General features: G+C 47.1%; 1 protein-coding gene across 3 annotated transcripts in view; it reads right to left on the reverse strand.

The window, feature by feature from the left end:
- The window catches only part of TRAF3 (TNF receptor associated factor 3), a 120052-nt gene that overhangs the window by 59839 nt on the left and 35872 nt on the right, over positions 1 to 24341 (reverse strand). The window contains exon 1 of one of the 3 annotated variants that reach the window (XM_070477783.1): positions 9916 to 10082. The exons of the other annotated variants lie outside the window; for them this stretch is intronic. The gene's annotated coding sequence lies outside the window, so the exon portion shown is untranslated. Of the gene's footprint in view, positions 1 to 9915; positions 10083 to 24341 lie in introns of those variants that run through there. 3 annotated transcript variants of the gene reach the window in all.

The following is a 24341-nucleotide window of genomic DNA, read 5'->3' on the forward strand; positions in this document are numbered from 1 at the left end:
ATATGATCAGTCATTATAAAACATGGGTTTTAATCTACTCAGTAAGCCACACAGGTCAATTAAGGCAACATGTGTACATACACACACAACCTTAATATTTTTTCAATCACATTTTATAAATCAAAATGATTTATCACTCAAACTGTAGTTCTCGCCAAAAGGCAAGTTAACTCTGAATGTTTCTTTGGCAAGAGAATGAAAAATCAATAGCTGTAAAGTATTTGTCCTTGTCTGCTACGAACACACTAGTCATACCATCCCTGCTGGATTTTAGTAACAAAGTTATGATAACCTCATAAAATAAACTAGGAAGTGTTCCCTGGTTTATTCTGAGAAAGTATTTGGGTAGAACTGGAATTATTTCTTCTTTGAAAGTCTGGTGGAATTTAACAATGAAGCCATCTGTGCCTAAAAATCTTAATTACTGATTCTATTTTTTTAGTGGTTACAGAAATTTCTTCTGTAGCTACTTTTAGAAACTTACATTTTCCAAGGAATTTGTTTATCTCATCTAATTTTCAAGTTTACTGGCATGATGCTATTTCAAATCATGACTGTTGCTGAAGCTCCAACACTTTGGTCACCTGATGCAAAGAGCTGACTCACTGGAAAAGACCCTGATGCTGGGAAAGACTGAAGGCAAAAGGAGAAGGGGGCGGGCAGAGGATGAGATGGTTAGATAGCATCAATGACTCAATGGACATGAATTTGAACAAACTGCGGGAGACAGTGGAGGACAGGGAGGCCTGGCATGCTGCAGTCCATGGGGTCTCAAAGAGTCAGACACAACTGAGCGACTGAACTACATCAGCGACGCTGCACTGGGAGCTCAAAGTCTTAGCCTCGAGACCACCAGAAAGGCTCCCAGTCTAGGGTAATTTTTATAAATGTCTATGTGTGCCTGAAAATAAAGTATATGATGCAGGTTTTGGATAGAATATTATTTATGTGTACATTAGACCAAGGGTATTGATCCTATTGATCTGTGCTTACAGAGTTTCTTCTAAATCTATCAATTAGTGAGACATGTATTGAAATCTCTACTATAACTGCTGCTGTTTGTTGTTCACTTACTAAGTCAGGTCCAACTCTGAGATCCCATGAACTACAGCACACCAGGCTTCCCTGTCCTTCACCATCTCCCAGAATTTGCTCAAACTCATGTTCACTGAGTCGATGATGCCATCCAACCATCTCATACTCTGTCATCCCCTTCTTTTCCTGCCCTCAATCTTTCCCAGGATTAGGTCTTTTCCAGTAAGTTGGCTCTTCACGTTATGTGGCCAAAGTACTGGAGCTTCAGCTTCAGCATCTGTCCTTCCAATGAATATTCAGGGTTGATTTCCTTTAGGACTGACTGGTTTGATCTTCTTGGGAGCCCAAGGGACTCTCGAGAGTCTTATCCAACATCACAGTTCAAAAGCATCAATTCTTTGGCACTCAGCTTTCCTAAGGTCCAACACTCACATCCATACATGGCTATTGGAAAAACCACAGTTTGACTATATGGTGCTTTGGCAGCAAAGTAATGTCTGTGCTTTTTAACATGTTATCTAGGTTTTCATAGCTTTTCTTCCAAGAAGCAAGCTTCTTTTAATTTCATGGCTATAGTCACTGTCCCTGTGATTCTGGAGCCCAAGAAAATAAAATCTGGCACTGCTTCCACTTTTTTCACATCTATTTGCCATGAAGTGATGGGACCAGATGCCATGATCTTAATTTACTGAATGTTAAGTTTTAAGCCTAATTTTTCACTCTCCTCTTTCACTTTCTTCAAGAGGCTCTTTAGAGTTGTTATCATCTGCTATATGACACTGTTGATATTTTTCCCAATAATTTTGATTCTAGCTTGTGATTCATTCACTCTGCATGGGGTGACAATACACAGCCTTGACATACTCCTTTCCCAATCTGGAACCAGTCCATTGTTCCACGTCCAGTTCTAACTGTTGCTTCTTGTCCTGCATACAAGTTTCTTAGGAGGCAGGTAAGGTGGTCTGGTATTCCCACCTCTTGAAGAATTCTCCACAGTTTTTTGTGATCCGCACAGTAAAGGCTTCAGCAGAGTCAATGAAGCAGAAGTAGATGTTTTTCTGGAATTCCTTTCCTTTTTCTATGGTCCAACGGATGCTGGCAATTTGATCTCTGGTTCCTCTGCCTTTTCTAAATCCAGCTTGCACATCTGGAAGTTCTCGGTTCATGTACTGCTGAAGAATAGCTTGAAGGATTTTGAACATTACCTTATTTGCATGTGAAATGAGCGCAATTGTGCAGTAGTTTGAACATTCTTTGGCATTGTCCTCCTTTGGGATTGGAATGAAAACTGATCTTTTCCAGTCCTGTGGCCACTGATGAGTCTTCCAAATTTGCTGGCATATTGAGTGCTACACGTTCACAGCATCATCTTTTAGGATTTGAAACAGCTCAGCTGGAATTCCATCACCTCCACTAGCTTTGTTCACACTAATGCTTCCTAAGGCCCACTTGTCTTCGCATTCCAGAATGTCTGGCTCTAGGTGAGTGATCACACCATCGTGGTTATCTGCGTCATAAAGATCTTTTTTGTAAGTTCTTCTGTGTATTCTTGCCACCTCTTATTAATCTCTTCTGCTTCTGTTAGGCCCTTACTGTTTCTGTCCTTTACTGTGCCCATCTTTGCATGAAATGTTCCCTTGGTATCTCTAAATTTCTTGAAGAGATCTCTAGTCTTTCCCATTCTATTGTTTTCCTCTAGTTCTTTGCATTGTTCACTTAGGAAGGTTTTCTTATCTCTCTTTGCTATTCTTTGAGAACTCTGCATTCAGATAGGTATATCTTTCCCTTTCTCCTTTGCCTTTCGCTTCTCTTCTTTTCTCAGCTATTTGTAAGGCCTCTTCAGACAACCATTTCACCTTCTTACGTTTCTTTTTCTTGGGCATGATTTTGGTCACTGCCTCAGGCACTCTGAGTCTACCAGAGCTAACCCCTTGTATACGGTGCAGTTTTGGATGGAGTGTTACTTATATGTACATTAGACCAAAGGTATTGATCCTACGTAAAACATCTGTGCTTACAGGATTTTTTTTTTTTTTTTTTGGCCTGCTTATTCTATCCATTACTGAAAAGTGCCGAAATCTCTACTGTAACTGTAGATTTGTCTATTTTTTCCCCTCCTGTACTTATGGCAATCTCTACTTTGGATATTCTGAAGTCATATTATGGCTTGTCCACATTTAGAATTATCATGACTTCCCTTTGAATTGAACCTATTATCATTACAAACTGCGGCAGAGACTACATGTTGACCAGATTTATTTCTTCTACCTCCTGGGCACAGCCTCCCCTGTAGTGAAGTCTGGTGTATGACCTGGGCTCCGCCTAACGGGATGCAATCCTAATGTACACCGCCCTCCAGCCCAGGTGCAATGAACAGCTGTGTGATTCACTCCTTCCACCCCACACAAGAGGCGCCTGCAGAGTATCCTGGGCCTCAGGAGATGGCAGAGACAGGGAAAGCAGCTGAATCCCCAAACGACCATCGAAAAAACACCTGCCAACCAGGACTATGTGTACTGAACTTCATGCAACACATGAATTTGCTTAAACTTACCGACTGCTTTGTTAAAGGAGCCAGCTGCCAACTGTATTAAGTGAAATGACACCATCTCCAGAACTAATTGTTGCTTTCAACTGTGTTTTCTCTGACACTACACAATCTTGCTTTTGGCTACAGTTCGCAGTTTCGGTTTTGTTTTGTTTTGTTTTTTTTTTTCATTTTTCTTTCAACATCTCTTAATCGTCATATTTTAGGTGGGTCTCTTATAAACAAAATACAGTTGAGTTTTTTAAAAACCTAATTTGATATCTTTTTCTTTTAATTCAGTTCAGTCACTCAGTCGTGTCTGACTCTTTGCGACCCCATGAACCGCAGCACGTCAGGCCTCCCTGTCCATCACCAACTCCCGGAGTTTACCTAAACCCATGTCCATTGAGTCAGTGATGCCATCCAACCATCTCATCCTCTGTCATCCCCTTCTCCTCCTGCCCTCAATCTTTCCCAGCATCAGGGTCTTTTCAAATAAATCAGCTCTTCCCATCAGGTGGCCAAAGTATTGGAGTTTCAGCTTCAACATCAGTCCTTCCAATGAACACCCAGGACTGATCTCCTTTAGGATGGACTGGTTTGATCTCCTTGCAGTCCAAGGGACTCTCAAGCATCTTCTCCAACACCACAGTTCTCTTCGGCACTCAGTTTTCTTTATGGTCCAACCTCACATCCATACATGACCACTGGAAAAACCACAGCTTTGACTAGATGGAACTTTGTTGGCAAAGTAATGTCTCTGCTTTTTAATATGCTGTCTAGGTTGGTCATAACTTTCCTTGGAACGTTTAATTCCACTTACCTTGGAAACAATTATTCACATTTAGATTTAACTTTCTTTTAATTTCTATTTGCTTCTTTTGGATTACTTGTTATCATCCTAGTCCCCCAGTAGTCTGCAAGTTACATACTGATTCTACTCTATAGTAATTGCTTTAGATATTCTAATGTACAGGTTCTTTTCAAAGTCCAGTGTTAATACATTTATCCTTCTCTTGGACACCAAGAGCCTTGAAACATTAACTCCATCTATCATAGTTTCTAACTTAAATTCTACTGTTGTAGAATTTGTATACATGTATGTGTATGTGCTTCTGTCATGATTAATGTTGTATGCAATTATCCTGCCTTCCCTTCATGTTTCCCACACCCCCATCTCTTGGCCTCATTCTCCCTTTTCTCCTTTTGGTCCATGACTATGGTGGGTTACACTGATTGACTTTCTAATGTTAAAACAACCTTTATTTCCTGAGATAAACTTTTCTTGATTATTACATAATATCCTTTTTATATATTGCCAAGTTGGTTCTATTTGCTAATTCTCTGGAGAAGGAAATGGCAGTCCACTCCAGTACTCTTGCCTGGAAAATCCCATGAACAGAGCGTCGTGGTAGGCTACAGTCCATGGGGTCGCAAAGAGTCGGACACGAATAAGCGACTTCACTTTCAGGAGGATGTAAAGTATGACAAACACTGCTTGGTGGTTTTCCTCTCCTATAATGTCTCTGTTTGCTTTTGCTTCCAGGGCAGTGCTGGCCTCACAGAAGGAGACAAAAAGCATTCCCTCCCCTTCTGTCTGCTGAAAGAGTCTTTGTCAGATTGTAAGGATTTTAACTACAAATTCAACTTCTTTAATATAGTTACACAGGTTATACATTTGCTCTTGAGTAAATCTGGTGGTTTATGTTTTTCAAGGGGCTTGTTCATTTTATTGAGGCTGTCAAATTTATTAGCATAATATTATTCACAATACTCCTTATTACCCTTTCAACATCTATAGGATCTGTAATAATGTCCTCTTTCACATCCATCTAATGCTTCCCTTGGGGCTCAGCTGGTAAAGAATCCACCTGCAATGTGGGAGACCTGGGTTCAATCCCTGGGTTGGGAAGATGCCCTGGAGAAGGGAAAGGGTACCCACTCCAGTATTCTGGCCTGGAGAATTCCATGGACTATCCATAGGGTCTCAAAGAGTTGGACACGACTGAGCGACTTTCTTTCACTTTCAGTGATAATTAATGTTTTTTTTTCCCCCTACAGACAAGAGATCTTTCTGGATAAAATATGCATCTTTATCAGTTTACCTTCAAATAATACCACTTGAGACACAGTGTATTGCACTTTCATTTCTTCGCTCCCAAACTTTGTGCTCCTATTGTCAGTTATTTCCCTCTACAAGTATTGTAAGTTCTAAAATACACTGTTAATTTTGCTTTAAATATCCTAAAAAAAAAGATTAAAGTGTGAATATTCACCAATCCATGGACTATTTCCAATTCTTCCCATTCCCTTGGGTAAAAATTTCCATCTGCTATCATCTTCCTACTACTTGAACTTCCTTTAAAATTTCTTGTAGTACACTTCAGCTGGCAATAAATCCTGCCAGCATTTCTTGGTCCAGAAATTTTTATTTCACTTTCACTTTGAAAGATATTTTCACTGGGTACAGAATGATAAACTAACAGGTTTCTTCCTTTTGGTACTTTAAACACAGCACTGTTGTCTGCTGGCTGGCAACAGGTTCTGATGAGAAGTCACTGATGTTATTTTTGTCCCTCTGTAACATGTCTTCTTGCTGCTTTTTAGGACTTTTTTCTCTTCATCACTGATTTTTCAGCAACTGGACTGTGTGGACCTTGGTATGATTTTCTTTGTTTACTCTATTTGGAGTTTGTGAGCTTCACGGTTTGCAGTTTTCATCAAATGTGGACATTCTTCAGCCACTGTGTCTTCAAATACTGTTTCCATTCCTTCCTCTTCTTCTGGAACTCTAGTTACACGGGTCAGTTGGTTTTGTCCCACATGTCACTAACGCTCTGTGGCTCTTCTTCATCCTTTGCACCATACTTTGGATAATTCCTATTGCTATGTCTTGAAGTCCACTGATCTCTGCTTCTGCACTGCCAGCTTGCTCTTGGTCTCTGTGTTACTCGCCTCTGCAGTCCTGTGCAGTCTGTCTCACATCTGTCACTCATGACTGTTTTCCTCAGGAGTTGTACAACTTATTTATAACAGTTACTTTACTGTCTTTGTCTGCTAATCTCACAGCTTTCTACTGATTGATTTTCCTCCTGGTTACTATCATACTTTCTTGCTTCTCTGCATGCCTGGTAATTTTTATTAGATGCTGGACACTGAAACTTTTTTACATTGTTGGGTGCTGGATTTTACAGCATCATTTTAAGTACAGCTGGGGCTTTGTTCTGGAAATGCAGTTAAGTTACCTGGAATCAGGTAGGGCAGGTGTGTAGTGGTCTTTCAGTCCTTGACTAATTCAGCCCCATTGCTACAGTGATACCCTTCTGATGCCCTAAACCAAAGAGCTGTTCTGAATCCACCCTCGCAAAGATTAAAAACCACGCTTTAAAAGGGCCTGACACACCACCGAAGTGGGAACACAAACCATCCCAGCACGGGTGACGTCCACTCCTCTCTGGGGCTTCTCTTCCTGGCTCTGAGGGGCTTTCTCTGGGGCAGGTGTAGACCGACACTCAGCCCAAATCCTGGGGGTGGGGATCCTTCTGCAGACCCCTGGGGTTCACTAAGTAGCTCTCTACTCTCTTACACGTTGCCCCTCAAATCCCAGCTGCCTCTCCTCCCCCAACTCTGACCTGTTTTGTCTCCAGTAAGGCTAGGGGGCTCTGTGTGGTTTCTCTCTCCCTGACCTGCAATGCAGAAACTGTCTCTAGACCAGGACTGGCAAACTATAGCCCGAGGATTAAATCCAACTTGCTGCTGTTTTTTTTTTTAATATACTTCTCTTGGAAAAAAAGTAAATTCATATTTATTAAGGTTTACTCTGTGTTAGTTATAATTTTATGCATGTTGCTGTTTTTATGAATAAAGTTTTATTTGAACACATCCATGGCCACTCATTTACATAACTGGTACGAAAGCAGCCACAGACAATAGCAGAGTTGAATGGGGTTGTGATAGAGACCATCTGGTCTGCAAAGCCTAGAGATTCACTAACTGGCCCTTTATTTTAAAAAGTTTGTTTACTCCTAGCCCTAGAGAATAAGCTAGAATACTTACAGGGTTCATTCCATTTGCTTCCATTTGTTTGTTATTTCAGAGAACACAATCCTAACCTTCCTGTTAACCAATGTCTGAAAACTGTTGCTCCATACATTGTGTCCGGTTTTCAAGTTTGTTAAGGTGAAAGTCAGCTCTGGGACCAGGGTGAGGTTAGTGAAGCACTTGCCTCAGGTACAAATTTTTAGGGAGTGACAAAACACTCAGTAATAGGGGTAAAATCAAAATTAATGCAAAAAATCTATATGAAGCAAAATATAAAAAATTTAAATAAGGATAGTATCAGTAATAGTGTGAAGCCAAGCCATACTGGAGCTGAAGCAAAAGGAAAAATTAATACTGACCCTGTCTATTTAAAATTTGACTTTTTTCCATCATGGATTTTTTTTTTTTTTTGCATCAGATTCGATTTTCTCAAAGTATTGCATTAAAATGTTACTAATCTCAATTACTGAGTTTTCCGGGCATCCTGAAATTCTGCACCTGAGGCCTCACTCTCCTCAGCCCTCCTGCTGTGTGACTCTTCTCGGCCCCGTGGGCTGCAGCCCACCGGGCTCCTCTGTTCATGGGGTTCTTCAGGCAACAATACTGGAGCAGGTTGCCATGGCTTCCTCCAGGTGATCTTCCCAATCCAGGGGTCAAACCAGCGTTTCCTACACTGCCTGTAATGGGCAAGTGGTTCTTTACTACTTAGCGCCACCTGGGAAGCCTCCAGCCCAATCCTGGTGGGCAGTAAACCTGATGTCTGTTATTCCATCAAAGGGGGAATGGACAACTCCAGGAACAAGCCTCTTGCCAAGCAGAATCATACTCATGTGTTACGACTACAAGGGTTTCAATGCTTTCTTTCTCAGGAACAGAAAATGCTGCAATGTGAAGAGCCATTCTGCTCTAATTACCTCTATCTGCAACTGCAGTCTTCTGTGAACAGTTCCCATACATATCCATGTTGTAGAGAGGAACACAGTGTAAGAATATAAACACTTATCATTAAATAATATATATGCACACAGACAATGAGATTACAAAACAATATCATAATTATATAACATCGAGTCAACACATCTGCATTATGACACATAACACAGCAACCACCCACAGCAAGTGCTCCCGAGTCAATGTATTGATTGGTGAAAGCAGGAGTCCAGCCTCTGAATACACGAATTCAACTAAAAGCAAATCAACCAGCCAAATTCCTGTCCTGGTGCTGTGGCAGCACCGTCCTTCGGAAACCAGCCGGCTCATTTCCCGAGGATTCCCAGCTCTGGCGCCTCTACAGTGAATGGGGCAGAAAAGCACTGGGCAGACAGAAGACCGCCCCATCCATGTGCCAAGTAAAGAACCTCTACACAGAGTCCAGTTTCTACACAGGATTTATGTAACTTTCTAAGGCACAGGTGCAAAAACATGCCTTTAAGTGCGACGACCAAAATGAGCATTTTTCTTTTTAAAAGATTTTTACTGGAGTAGCTGCTTTACGATGCGGTGCTAGTTTCTCCCATTACAGAAAAGTGGCTCGGCCACACCTCCCTTACATACATGACCTCTTCTCCTTGGAGGCCCTGCCCAGCCAGCTCACCACAGCGCCCTGGGAGCTCCCCGCGCTACACAGCAGGTCCTCGCTAGCTAGCTATCAGTATTTCCGGCATCGTACCAGCAGTGTGTATGTGTCAATGCCCGTCTCCCGGTTCCTGCCACCCCTGTTCCCCCTGGTATCCACTCGTCTCTTCTCTGCATCTGTGTCTCCATCTCTGCCTTGTGAATAAGATGGTTTATACAGGCTTTTTACAGATTCCACATATATGTGTGAATAAATGACATCTGTTTTTTTCTTTCTGACTTACGTCACTCTGTATGACAATGACTGTCTCTAGGTCCATTATGTCTCTATAAATGACCCAGTTTTGTTCTTTTTAATGGCTGAGAAATATTCCATTGTGTGTGTGTGTGTGTACGCACACACACACACACACCCCCCCCATCTTTATCCGCTCCTCTGTTGATGGACATTTAGGGTGTTTCCATACCCTGGTTATTATAAACAGTGTTGAAGTGAACATTAAGGCTCGTGTGCCTTTTTGAATTATGGTTTGTTTTTTCTGGGGATATGTCCTCCAAAAGAGTTTCTTTTCTTAATTTAAAACATTATGCCAGCAAAAACTATGGATCTAGAGATCACTGCAGTAAGTGAGGTAAGTCAGACAAAGACACATATCATATGATATTACTTGTATGTGGAATCTAGTTTTAAGAAAAAGATACAAATGAACTTATCTACGAAACAGACGCGGACTTACAGATACTGAACACAAACTGTGGTTCCCAAAGGGGAGACGTGGCGGAGCTGAGGACGGACACGGGCCACCGCCGCCATGAAACACAGGTGACCAACAAGGACCCGCTGAACAGCGCAGGGGGCGCTGCTCGGCCTTCTGTGACGATCTGTACGGAAAAGGAATAAACGTGTACACGGACAACTGAGTCACTTTGCTGGGCACCCGAACTAACACAACACTGGAAATCAACTCTACTCCAATAAAAGGAAGATGTTTTTGAAAATATTATGGCGTTAAATTTGGTGAAGAATCAAAAACTGTGAAATGGAAAGTTTTAATTTTTCTGAAGAAACAGTCTAGAACTCATGAAACTCAAATAAATGTAACAACTCAACACAATTCAAACTCACGAAGCGCCTCACACCCTTCTCTCCCCATGTGTCCTGATCTGGCCTATGGAGAGTCACCCCCTGGCACGCTTGCCCCCGCCCAGCCTGGCCCGGCAGAGACCCAGCCCCACGCACAACGGGGCCCCTCTTCTTCACCTGCGTGTCTGTCACCGGATAGCAGTTGACTCAGGTTGTCATGGGAATCCATACAGATTTATACCAGAAAATCGGATTTGCTATTTGCATACTCAAATTATCTGTAAAATGTAATACAGTCCAAATTCCTTGGTCTACTGAGGAACTAAAAGAATGGCATTTAGCAAGCTGTCCAAAGTTCAGAGTCACCAGGACTAAAGCCTGGTATCAGGACCAGTGCTCCCTCCATGCGAGCTTGCCATGATGGCTCTGCAAGAAGCAAAACACACACCTCAAAATTCCCAAGACGTCAGTAATACCTAATGGAAGCATTTGCTCTTTTTAAAACCAAGCATCTTTTTTCATTGTTTAGAATGTCAGCACTGACATCCCTGGGTTTATTTATTCTCTTACAACTAACATATGGCATTCACGACCAGATGGACTAAAAAAAAGCACCTTTAGCTGAACCAAGCAAGGCTAGTTCTGACTTCAAGGAAGATGCTGAGACCTTGCCTAGGCTAAAGAGAATTTTCTCACATTATTTAAATAATTGTTTGCTTAGTTTCTAGCTACATTAATATAAAAACTGAATAGAATTACTTTGCTTACTTTTGAAAACCATTATCCAAATAGATTTGAACAAGAAGGAGGAAGGGAGCTAGCTAAGAGTAAAATGACTACCCCATGCTACCGGGTAACAGAGTTAGTTAAAACTGCCCTTGGGTGAAACAAGCCAAGGTTTGGAACTATAAGGCAATGGTGAGTTTGGTTTTGTTTCTGACATTGTCATGAGTTTCTCTGAAGTCTTCTTACTGCCCTAAAATGGTAAATGAACATCCATTACCACTCTATACTCACTTTAGTCTTAAAATATACAAAGTCTGAAATATTTTTATACAGTCGTGTTGAAAATTTATGATATCAATATTTAGTGTAGTATATCTGTGATCACTTTTAATTTAATATTCTTCACCCTACATAAAGCCTCTAGAATAAATACACTTCCTAATCAAATGCAACCCCAGTCGCTAAGATTGCTAGACCCCCCCAGTGCAAAGTTTCCAAAGCGGCATCTGCCTGTTTACGTTATTTTAATTTGGAATTATGCAGAAGTGTGAAACCTTGTCAAGTCGCCCTGGAATTTTCACCTGCTCGGTCTCTCAGGTAAACTGCATTCTGCAAAGCTGGCTTTTGCTTAATAGAGTTATGATTCACCGCGGTTTCCTCAGTGACTCTGAATAGAGGTTTGTTACGCAACATCAAATCTCTCAGGTTTTCCCCCAAATTAATCAATATTTTGAACACAAAATAACTCTGTCCACACTTTTGATACGAACAAAATGTTTACATTAATAAAATTTTCCATCAGAATAAAATGAAAATAAATCTTGATTCGCAGGTTAGAGCAGTGCTGCTCAGCGACGCCAGGACAGATGGGACCCAGCAAGCCAAGCCCTGACGGAGGGCAGGGGGCAAACATGTCCACACAGGGGCCCCACCGCGCCAGCCCCACACCCTGCACCCAGCCCCCGGGTCCCATGTGGTCCAGGGCAGATGGGGCAAAAGCGAGGCCTGTGTGACCCCAGGGGCCATTCTCACAGGTGCCGGATAGATATTCTTGAATGACCGGTCCCTTCCCACCATCTGGCATCTGTCATGAGAAAAATGAAAGAGAATTTCCTATACAGTATAGAAAGCACCAGGACAGGTTTTACTAGTTTCTCAAAACTACCCTATCCTCCTAAAGACTCTTAATCACTGAACTGGAGGATCCCTCCACCTCTGCCCCCCCTACAATCCACTGGTCCACCTACATGAAGAAGAACCTGAGGGAGAGGAGAGGAGGAAGAACCCACACAGAGTCGTCTATTCTTAGCAGTTTCCACATCCTTGGAGGAGGAAGAAAACAGAACTACTCAAAGACTTGAAAAAATAGGAAGCTGGTAATAGGAAAAAAGATTTCTTGGCTGAATCAGACAGAAAACACTTGAAAACCTCCAAGACAGCCCCACAAAGGCAAGATGGGTACAGAGCACAACCACCTTGGAGGAGGAGGACTCCGGGACCCAGTCTCCCCTGGAATTCCACGAGCATCCAAGTGCCCAGGGTGGGGCAGGCTCAGCACGAGGAGCAGTGGGCAAGGAGCAGAGGGCCCGCTTTCCAGAGCTGCCCGCGGGGGGATTGGACACGAGCAACGTGAGAACTGCCCAAGGGAGGCACACGGTGACGTCGGGGACACCACCTGCTCGGGTGCGGGCGTGCCTCATCTGAAGGAGCGGAAGAAATTCACGATTTCTAAAATTCTCAAAGCGGCTCATGTGGAACATCAACTCAGTTTCTGGTTTTATAGGGAAAAAAAAAAAATCCCATGATCATCCTAGGGCATCAAACATTTTGCTATACTTCTGCGTGATTTTAATGAGTGTGTGTATGTATATATAATTAGTGTATATATATTTATACATATATTAAGGGTATAATATGTACATAAACATATACACTAACATATTTAGCACAAGGATGTATGTACATATACAAATATAATAATATACTATATTAACAAATATTAGTGCTTGATAAATACTAACAAATATTAACTGAAAGAGTGGCTGGCCAGAGCTTAGAAAATATGTTCATTGGAAAGATACTTTTTGGGAATTTCCTGGCAGTCCAGTGGTGAGGACTCTGTGCTTTCACTCCTGAGGGCCCAGATTCAATCCCTGGTCAGAAACTAAGATCCCACAAGCCATGCTGCATGTCCAAAAAAAAAAAGATAGATACTTTTCTTCTCACATTCTTTTCCAAGGGACAAACTAAAACCTCCAGAGTAATTCACTTTCATGCATTAAATTACATTTCAAAAGTATCTTTATTAAAAGTGATATAGGAGCTGTTTTTCAACAACTCATAACAGAAGCCCTGTTCTAAGTTAATAGCATAAACAGAACTTTTAGTGGAGCAAATCTGAATGTAGAAAACAAATCTGTGTAACAAGCCACACTACTCCTGGTGATGAATGACAAAACTGTCCAGTGCTACTAGACATTCTCCAAGTTCGAGGCAGAACAAAAAGGAAAGCAATGTTCTAGGAACTGTGGGTTTGGACTTGAGGTTCCAGGCTAAGAAAGATTCCAATACCCTGGGCAACAAGACCTATGGCTGGGGGGGAGGCAGGATGGGGGCCCAGAGGCCAGGGCTCAGACACACCCCTTGGCACCCTGGGGTGGGTTTCAGTGAAACAGAGGGCTGGGGGGAAAGAAGGAACAAAATCCTGTCCTGAGGTTTTAACATTTCACAATCGATGTCTCAATCCCCCAGCGTATCAAAGGCGTGTCTTCAGGGCGCGGCAAGCCCAAGCCCCATCCTGACTAACCCCTCCTCTGTAAGCTGGGAGTTCAGGGACACAGTTAAGGTACAACAGTGGAGTCTCTCAGAAGACAGGAGTCACCTTGTCTCAGATGTCCTACCGCTGACCACAGGCTACAGGGGAAGTGTGTGAAAGGGGTACTTGTGCTGACGAGGATCTGAAGACCCCTGCAAAATAACCCTAATTAATGAATTTTGTAAAATGCCATTTTGTAACATGAAGGAAGTTCCCATGTGGCTCAGAGGTAAAGAATCCGCCTGCCAATGCAGGAAATGCAGCTTCTATCCCTGGGTTGGGAAGATTCCGGAGGTAGAAACGGCAACCCACTCCAGGATTCTTGCCTGGGAAACCTCATGGGCAGAAGAGTCTGGCGGGCCACAGTCCATGGTGTCACCGAGTCAGAGACGATTGGGCAACTAAACAACGGCAACAAATAAACACAGGCTGGGCTATGAAACTTTATCATTTTTAACTGAATATCTTTTTTTTTTGACTTGCCAAGATACCTTCCCTCCTTCAATTAAAGTAATTTTTATTCTTCTAAACCAAAGAACAGCTTTAATGAGATCATGCTGTGGGATCCACCGCAGGCTTATCACACAGGTGCCCGACACACGTACTCTGATACTCGTAAGGAGGACGTGAACAGAGGCCAACAGTCCAAAAGCATGCTGGCTTTTCTCCCTGGGGCTTCATCTCATCTAAACTCCTGGGGAACTGAACACCTTGCAGTTCACTAAGGTACTTGCTTTAGAGACCTGATTATTATTTTAGACTCTTTTTTTGACCATATGGCATTTGGAATCTTAGATCCGAGATGAAGGCTCAAACTTACGCCCCCCGCAGTGGAAGTGCAGAGTTTTTACCCACTGGATCACCAGGAAGTGCTGAGGCCTGATTAATCAGACTCTTAGCTAAGGCATTTAGATTACATGATTCCATTAAAACAACAACAAAAACCAGCATCTCCCAAGATCTAAAAAGCAGAATTGTTCTCCACCTGAAAGGTTACTTCAAAGGCTCCTGACACAGTTCCTCTGACAGGTAATTTAACCTCAGTTCTGTGAGTGACCCCCTGGTTCTGGCGGAAATCTCTGCAGTCCGCATGCTAACCTCCTCACCGCCCCAGATTTCCCCACGTTCCACCGCGTGCCCACTAAGCAACGGGGTCCAGAAACCACGGGACCTGCCCCCCGTCCTAACTGCTTGTCATCTTCGCCCACCACCCCCAAAGCCGACAGCCCTATCACTTTCCAGGGGCTCCACAGCTAGTCAGACACTGCTGAGCTCCTGCTCCAACCTGCAAGAGGTGGAGGCTGCCTTGCTGAGGGCTCTGGGCTGGGGCAGCAGCCGGGCACTGAGAACCCACAGCCCCAACAGCCCCATAGCCTGGGCAGGAGACGGGCAGCGCCAGCGACCCAGCAGGTGGCGCCGACGGATTCCTGCAGGCGCGGGCAGGCAGGCGTTGGTCCGCCATCCTGCAACTAGTTTTGCTGGAACTCAGCCATGCTCCTTGGTTTACTCATCGCCTCCAACAGCGGAGGCGTCGGGCTGGCCCCCAAAGCCTAAAACATTTACTATAAAAAGTGTGCTGACCCCTGGTCTGGGTTGTCAGCAGCCCTGCCCTCTCTGGGCTGTGTCCTGGCTTCCGCCCAGGTGGTCAGCTTCTGCATGTGCCCGTGGGGCGGGAACAGCAGTGCCTACAGCCCACCGCGGGCCATGAGCACGTGTGGTACTCGTGGAGGAGGCAGGTGCAGGCACAATGTGGTCTGAATCTGCCCCCACCCGGCAAACACCACATTCCTTCTCCCTTGTCAGGGACACGTCCAGAGATGCCCCACCCTTCAGCAGCACAGTCTCCAGCACTTTCCTTAACCCCCTCTCCATGAACACCCAGTTTCAGGCACCCTCTCACCAGAGATCCAGTGTGAACCCCTGTACATAACAGATGCTCAAAGTGCTGCAGCCAAACCCAGCTCAATCCGCCAGGTTAATGTCCCCACCCTTCCATGTGAATTCACACATGGACAAGCCAGGTGAAGCCAGCGGCAGAGCATCCGCCTGCCAATGCAGGAGCCGCAGGGGACACGGGTTCCAGCCCTGGGCTGGGAAGAGCCCCTGGAGTAAGCAATGGCAACCCACTCCAGTATTTTTGCCTGAGAGATTCCATGGGCACAGGAGCGTGGCAGCCTACAGCCCACAGGGCTGCAGAGTTGGACAGGACCGGGCAACGGAGCACACACGCGTATCAGTAAACACGGCCTGAGAACCCAGTAGGTCCTGGACGCGCAGCACCACAGCTTAACACAACACACAGGAAGTCTAATCTTCCGCTTGGATTTGTCTGCTAAATAAATGAGGTTAAGAGTCTGATTATCATTTTGAGGTGATAAAATTGCTCTGAATGAACAACTGGGAATATAGAGAAAACTACTGAACTGTGCGCTAGAAGAGGGTAGAGCTTACATTATGCAAATTATCTCCCAAAAGCTGTTATTAAAATTTTTTCTATAGCTAATTATTTTTTTAAAAAACAGCAATTTCTTAATTTTTCTACATCTAGCATGTAACAAAACACCATATCTAATCCTGGTGAATGGAAACCGTGCAGACTACAGTAACTGGGCTTCGTAACGCTGCTGTTCAGTTGCTCAGTCGTATCCGACTCTCTGGGACCCCACGGACGGCAGCCCACCAGGCTCCTCTGTTCTCTGCTACCACCCAGAGTCGGCTCAAACCCATGTCCAGTGAGTCGGTGCTGTTATCTAACCATCTCATCCTCTGTGGTCCCCACCACCTTCTCCTCCTGTCCTCAATCATTACCAGCATCAGGGCCTTTTCCAATGAGCTGGCTCTTTGCATCATGTGGCCAAAGTATTAGAGCTTCAGCATCAGTTCTTCCAACAGATATTTGGGGTTGATTTCCTTTAGGATTGACTAGTTTGATTTCCTTGCTGTCCAAGGGACTCTCAAGAATCTTCTCCAGTACCACAGTCTAAAAGCATCAATTCTTTGGGCTCAGCCTTCTTTATGGTCTAACTCTCACATCCATACAAGACTACTGGAAAAACTATAGCTTTGACTTTTTGGATCTTTTGTCAGCAGAGTGATGTCTCTGCTTTTTAATACACTATCTAGGTTTGTCACAGCTTTCCATCCAAGGAGCAAATGCTTTTTATTTCATGGCTGCAGTCACCTTCCACAGAGATCTTGGAGCCCAAGAAAAGAAAATCTGTCACTGCTTCCACTTTTTCCCTTTCTATTTGCCATGAAGTGATGGGATCAGATGCCATGATCTTAGTTTCACAATGCTGAGTTTTAAGCCAGCCTTTTCACTTTTCTCTTTCACCTTCACCAAGAGGTTATTTAGTTTCTCTTCACTTTCTGTCATTACCATGGTTATCATCTGCATATCTGAGGTTGATATTTCTCCAAGCAATCTTGATTCCAGCTTGGGATTCATTCGGCCTGGTATTTCTCATGATGTACTCTGCATATAAGATAAATAAGCAGGATGACCATATCCAGCATTGTCATACTCCTTTCCCAATTTTGAGACAGTCTGGTTCAAACTGTTGCTTCTTGATCCACATACAGTTTTCTCAAGAGGCAAGTAAGGCAATGAAGTATCCCCATATCTTTAAGAACTTTCCACAGTTTGTTGGGATCCACACAGTCAAATACTTTAGCGCAGTCAATGAAGCAGAAGTAGGTATTTTTCTGAATTCCCTTGCTTTTTCTATGATCCAATGGATGTTGGCAATTTGACCTCTGGTTCCTCTGCCTTTCCTAAATCCAGCTTGAACATCTGGAAGTTCTAGCTTCATGTAATGCTGAAGACTAGAGTGAAAGATTTTTAGTATAACCTTATTTGCATGTGAAATGAGCACAAGTGTGCAGTAGTTTGAACAATCTTTGGCATCCTTCTTTGGGACCAGAATGAAAACTGGCCTTTTCCAGTCCTGTGGCCACTGCTGAGTTTTCCAAATTTGCTGGCATATTAAGTGCAGCACTTTCACAGCATCATCTTTTAGGATCTGAAACAGCTCAGCCGGAATTCCACCACCTCCACTAGCTTTGTTTGTAGCAAAGCTTCCTAAGGCCCCCTTGACTTTGCGCTCCAGGATGTCTGGTTCTGCGCGAGTGATCACACCACCATGGTGATCCAGGTCACTAAGGCCTTTTCTGTACAGTTCTCCTGTGTATTCTCGCCGCCTCTTCTTCATCTCTCCTGCTTCTGTCAGGTCCTTGCCATTTCTGTCCTTTATTCTGCCCATCCTTGCATGAGATGTTCTCTTGATATCTGCAATTTTCTTGACGAGATCTCCGCTGCTATTGCTACTAAGTCGCTTCAGTCGCGCCTGACTCTCTGCGACCCCATAGACGGCAGCCCACCAGGCTCCCCCGTCCCTGGGATTCTCCAGGCAAGAACACTGGAGTGGGCTGCCATTTCCTTCTCCAATGCATGAAAACGAAAAGTGAAAGTGAAGTCGCTCAGTCGTGTCCGACTCTTTGCGACCCCATGGACTGCAGCCTACCAGGCTCCTCCGTCCATGGGATTTTCCAGACAAGAGTACTGGAGTGGGGTGCCATTGCCTTCTCCGGAAGAGATCTGTAGTCTTTCCAATTCTATTGTTTTCCTCTATTACTTTGCATTGTTCACTTAAGAAGACTTTCTTATCTCTCCTTGCTATTCTCTGAACTCTGCACTCAGTTGGGAATATCCTTTTCTCCTTTCCCTTTCACTCTTCTTTCCTCAGCTATCTGTAAAGCTTCCCCAGACTACTGCTTCACCTTGTTGCATTTCTTTTTCTCGGGGATGGTTTTGGTCACCACCTCCTATACAATGTTACAAACCTCCATCCATAGTTCTTCAGGCACTCTGTCTGTTAGATCTAATCCCTTGAATCTATTCATCACCTCCACTGCATAATCATAAGGGATTTGATAAACCACCCCAAACAGAGTAGCCTAAACCTCCACCCATCTCAGCCTCTGTGGGCTGCGGATCTGGACCAGGCACAGCGCTGACGGCACAGCTCTGCTCCACGGTGTCTGGGGTCTTGGCTGAGAAGTGAGAAGAGCAGAATGCAGAGTCACCTGCCAGGATGTTTCTCGCCTGCCGGGAGGCTGCTGACTGGGGCCTCAGAACGGCTCCTTTAGGGCCTTGCACGTGCTCTTCCTGCACGAGCTGGCTTTCCCCATAGCAAGTGTCCCCAAAGAGAAGCCAGGCAAAAACTGAACCATGTTTTTAAAACCTAGTTTGGAAGTCACGCAGCATCACTTCTGCCATACCAGTGGGTGAGGTGGGTCACACACCTGGCCCAGGGTCACAGAGAAGGAACAGAGACCCACCTCCCGGCCAAAGTCCCACTGTGAGACCGTCTGCAGGATGGGAGGTGCCACTGCGGCCACTTAGGGAAACACAGTCTGTAATACAATCTCAATCTTCTGGAAGACCAGCAAATTAAAAATCTGGGTTGGGGGACTTCCCTGGAAGTCCACTGGTTAAGACTCTGAGTTTCTAATGCAGGGGGTGTGGCTTTGATCCTTGGTCCAGGAACTAAGACTTCGCATGCCAGGTGAGGTGACCAAAATCTTTTTTAAAAAAAAAGTCTGGGTTAACCAGCATCTAACACGATGATGATGTGTCAGTCGTTCAGTCACGTCCGATTCTTTGCAACCACATGGACTGTAGCCCACCAGGCTCCTCCGTCCATGGGATTCTCCAGGCAAGAACACTGGAGTGGGTTGCCATTCCTTTCTCCAGGGGATCTTCCCAACCCAGGGATCAAACCCAGGTCTCCTGCATTTTTGCAGGCGGGTTCCTGACCATCTGAGCCGCCAGGACTCTATCAAGGTGTACTTCACGCCTCGTGAGCTGAGCCTCTTATTACCTGTAACAAGGTGCAACTGTGAGGCTGCACCCAATATTGCTAGGTCGTTCTGCCCCAGGGAACACAGTATTGCGACCTTGATCCAACAGGTGATGATTCAGGTTCACCCTTGGTGACCACTGGGCCGTAAGCTTCTCTGGAAAACACCTCAGACAGGAAGAGTGCCGCTGTGGAGGCAGAATTCCTCTGGGCCCACAGGCCGCATGCCCCACGCACAGGGCACTGGTCCCTCAGGATGCCACGTGGTCTGGGGGCAGAGCTGCGCCCTCCTCCACCCCACCCCTGAAGCCTCCAGCACACCGTGCTCAATGAACGGTGGAGGAGAGGAGGAGGGGAGGCAGGAATATTCACAACTGAAAACTGGAGCGCACTACTCCAGTCACTATGGGCAGTCTCCTTGGATAAAAAAGGAAAGCGGAAACAGCGGCCCGAGAGCACACCTCTACGGTCAGCAAAGGAGCCTCAGGAGGACAGCGAGCAGGTCTCTGGTCCCCGAGCTGCTGTGCCCTGCCCTGGGACCCTGACCAAGCGGCCTCACCTGCCTGGGCCTCAGTCTCCCCCCCTGGGAGGTGAAGGGCTGTGAGGTGCCGACTCCTAACCAGGCACCGCGGGCCGTACACCCAGCGGCAGGAGCCTGGAAGGTCACGTCTCCTTCAGGATTAAAGTTTAAACTATACGGCCCGAATGTCTGTCAACAGCGAGGAGGAGGGTGAAGTGTCCTCCAGGAACCCAGCACCTCTCTCAAGAGCCGTCCTTGCCCCGAGGCTGCCTCAGACCCCAGCCCCCCGGGCAGCAGGCTGTCTAGACTCCTTTCACAAAATAGGAGCAAACAGGCATTTCAGTCCCATGCAGTCAAGATATCAGTAGAGTTTCAATGCACAGGGGAACTGATGTTCAAACAAACAGGCTGCACACACTTCCAAAACCAGCAATGAAGATACTAGGCATATCAGGCCTGCGCTTATTATTTTCACAAGCTTGGCATATTGAACGCGGGTCTTTCTAACTGGGGCCTCCCTCTCCAAAACTAACCTCTGGGACATCCAGGAAGCAGAAGCAGATGGGGCCGCCTCCCTGGAGCCGGGCGCTCCCGGAGCCCCGTGGCGTCGCTGGAGAGCGCCTCGGGTGGACATAGCACGCAGGCCCGCACCTGCACACGGGGCGGCCACCACGCTGGGGGCCTTCAGGACAGCCAGCCCATGCCACGCTGCCCACCGGCAAGCCGAGGCACAGGACACTGCACACACATGCATGCAAGTCGGAAAACCATCTCTCAGCCTGAGTCTGTCACCAGGAACCAAGAGACCGAGGCGATGAAGGCAGAGGAAGACTGGAGCCGGAGGACAGCTCTGGTAACAGAGAGGGGGACGCGCGGCTCCGGGGAGGCTGCGTTCATTTACACTCATCGTGAATGCAGGCTCTCGGCTGGAACATCTCACTTAAAATGCCAGAAGGTTCAGAACCCATTCATAAGCTTTCCGGAATGCATGCAGTCACCATGGCAACCCTGACATTATATTTCTTGGCCGCTGCACATATAAATTACCACCCATAATGCATTTAATACAGTTTGGGGCCACCAATTCAAAGCAAAATAAACCTGAGTTCTGACTCTCAGCCTGCCTCTTAGATAAACAAAGAGGAACAGCTGGAGGGAGATCCAGCTGGCCCCAGGATGGGACGGGGCTGCACACACGGAGATGCTCCACTGAAGGTCCACGAGAACCAAGGACCCCAGACCTCACCATCCAGCACCGGACAGCTGTGATTCTGTAAAACAAAACATTCCACGCCAGATCAATGGAACTGTCTTGTCGCTCCTTACATTAAAGATACAGCACATTACATCCATAGCTACATCCCTGAAATTCGACCGTGGCTATTAGCAAAGCAAAGAAAAGAGATCCCTTTAAACAACATCTTTTATGATTCATTTCGAGCACATCTGTCAACACAAATAAGGTGGCTGTTCACACTGTCCTTAATAAGAAACCAAAGTTTTTCTCTCTCAGGTTCAGAAGACATCTACTCAATCATAATTCTTTGCCTTCATCGGGGATACTGATAAATATTTAAAATACATATCATGCATGGTTTACAAAGTCCCTTACCTTCTCATGATACACCGTGAGCAGAGAGAAGGAAGCAAAACCGCCGTGCAGACTGCAGAGGCATCTCCAGCCGCACGCCCCCCAGCAGCCCACTGCATCAGTAACTTCACAGACCTGCTGCAGGACAGGCCTGTGCTGGCCACAGTGCCCACAAAACCCACCTCCGTCCTCACCACTGGCCGGCTACGTCCAGGGGGGCATCGCCTTCTCCGCCTCCTCCTTCAGACTGCAGGCCGCGGGCAGTGGCTGTGGAGGGGGGCCGAAGACCTCCCCGCCGGTTGCTGCCATATTAACAGGCACTTTGGTAGCCGCTGCATTGCAGTCTTTCTGAAGCAAGTCACCAAGCTCAGAAGCAGGAACGCCGGAGAGAGACTCCCCAGCACAGGAAGCTGCCTTCTGAATCAGAAAGATTTTCTAAAGATCTTTTAAAAAATAAATGTTGCAAAAACCTGGGGTGGTGGGGGGGTGCGGAGAGCATTTCTAGATTTCCAACCTGTTTCCTGCAGGCTGGCGAGCTCGCGGCTTTCACTGGGGAACGGCTCTGACCATGTGCTGCGCTGGGTGGAAACGCGGAGAGGAACGAAACGCGCTTGGCGACACGCCGTCTTCACTGCCCAAGCGCCCCGGTGAGAACCTGCACCTCCGCTGCCTCCTGCAGCCCCGGTGCCTGAGGGGAGCCCCGGGAGGCCAGAGGACTCAGGCCGGGAGGTGCGGGCGCTGCGGGTGCCCGGGTGGCAGCAACCACCCTCAGCGCCCAGCTACCGCCTCCGACAGAGCCCTTGAGAGACTGAACTGCGACCACACAGCCAGCCTCGGAAGACACTGAAAATAGTGGCGCGCTTACCAAGTGACCTTTAACTTTCGCTGCTTCGTTCGGTTTACCCCGTGAGCCTTAACCACGCGCTGTCTGTGAACAGCCACCATCCTGCTGGCGAGGGCCCGCCGGGGCTGACACCCACAAGCCAGGTCATCCTGGCATGGGGGCTGGGGGGCGGGAGGGCGGGCTGGAGGGGGACCGGGCTGGAGGGGGACCGGGCTGGAGGCGGCCCGGGGTCCAGGACAAGGCTCCGTGACAAGGAACGCCTCACAGCTGACAGACACGCACCTCCGGGAGAAAGGGGAGACGAGGGCGGCATGCCCTCAAAAGAGTGCAGTGCACACACACATCTGTGACCCCCAGCGAAAGCGGTCTCTGCCCTGAAGCCCATGGGACCCTCACCGCCACCACCAATGCCTGAAAGACACCCAGGCACCCGGTCCTGAAGCACACGGTCACCCTGAGCGCCTGGCCACCAAGCGCTGGGGGCTGAGACCGAACCGAGTGGGGGCCCTGCGCCAGGCTCCCCACGCTGCCACCCCTCGGAGACGCCAGCTGTCTGCCCTGGCTCCAGCCGCTCCCCACCGAGCCCCACGCTGAGCCGGGGCCCAAGGGCAGGTGTCCCTCCTCCAGGGACACGAAGCGGCCCGTGGTTGCCAGCAGACATCCACTCTTCTCCCGGGTGGGGGTCCTGCTCTGCCTTCCCTGCCCACCTGGCTCCCCTCATGCCTCCAGCTCTGGACTCTCCTCCAGGAAGCCCTCACCACTCCACTCCCTTCCCACCGCAAGCAGCAAGGCCCTTCCTCTGGGCTCCCATCTGCCCTGGAAGTGACCACACCATGAGAAAATGAGGCTGAGTGCCCGTAGGGCCCAGCATCACTGGTGCGCGGGGGCGGGGGGTCCAGGACAGACCCCTGGCCCCACATCGGGAGATGCCCCCTGCGTCACCTCTGCCCAAGGCCCAGAGGATGTCAGCCACCGCCCAGGTGGGAGCCCCAGTGTCACCCCACGGGTCCAGGGGCTCCCCCTGGGGAAGAGGGTGCTTCCAGGGGCTTCACTCCGGGAAGCGGGAGGGAGCAAGTTTATGGAAACACCACAGCCTTCCCACCCCATCTCTCCCCAGGAAGGTGTGGTGTGAATAAATGAATATCCTGGATCAAACCAGATCACCTCGAGTCAGCTCTGACTGGCTGGATAACTCACAGCACGAGGTGGCTGATCAGAAGGGAAGGCAGAGAGAGGCAGCGTGGGAACACTACACTTTACAGACACTCACTGGAGTGGTTTAATGGACTCGGAGGAACTTCCATCAAACGTCTCCGGGCACAGTTGGGAGCTCCCCACAGACTCTCCCCTAGATGCTGCCTTTCAGATCGGGGATCAAGGCTGCTGTCTGCAGCCGCACCACTGTCTGACCACCAGAACCCAGCGCTCTGGCTCGAGCGGGCTCTCCCAGGAGGGTCTGGAGGAGGGGGCAGGGGTCTCACCTCAACACTCTGTGCCTCCTGGAACAAGCAATACCTCAAGACGGGCCGGGGAAGCTGCCCGGGGCTGAGACCCAGGCCCCCAGTCCAGCACCGAGAGCGCTTTCAGGGCAGTGCCCTGGGGGAGACGGTGCCTCCAGGCCCAGGGGAGGAGGGGGGAGCAGGCCACGGGACCACACAGGACCGCCTGCCAGGGTCACTGCCTGAACACCAAGGGTGGCAAGCCAGGCCCCCACCTACCCGT

Source organism: Odocoileus virginianus, chromosome 16 (genome assembly GCF_023699985.2).
Source record: "Odocoileus virginianus isolate 20LAN1187 ecotype Illinois chromosome 16, Ovbor_1.2, whole genome shotgun sequence".
Taxonomy (NCBI): Eukaryota; Metazoa; Chordata; class Mammalia; order Artiodactyla; family Cervidae; genus Odocoileus; species Odocoileus virginianus.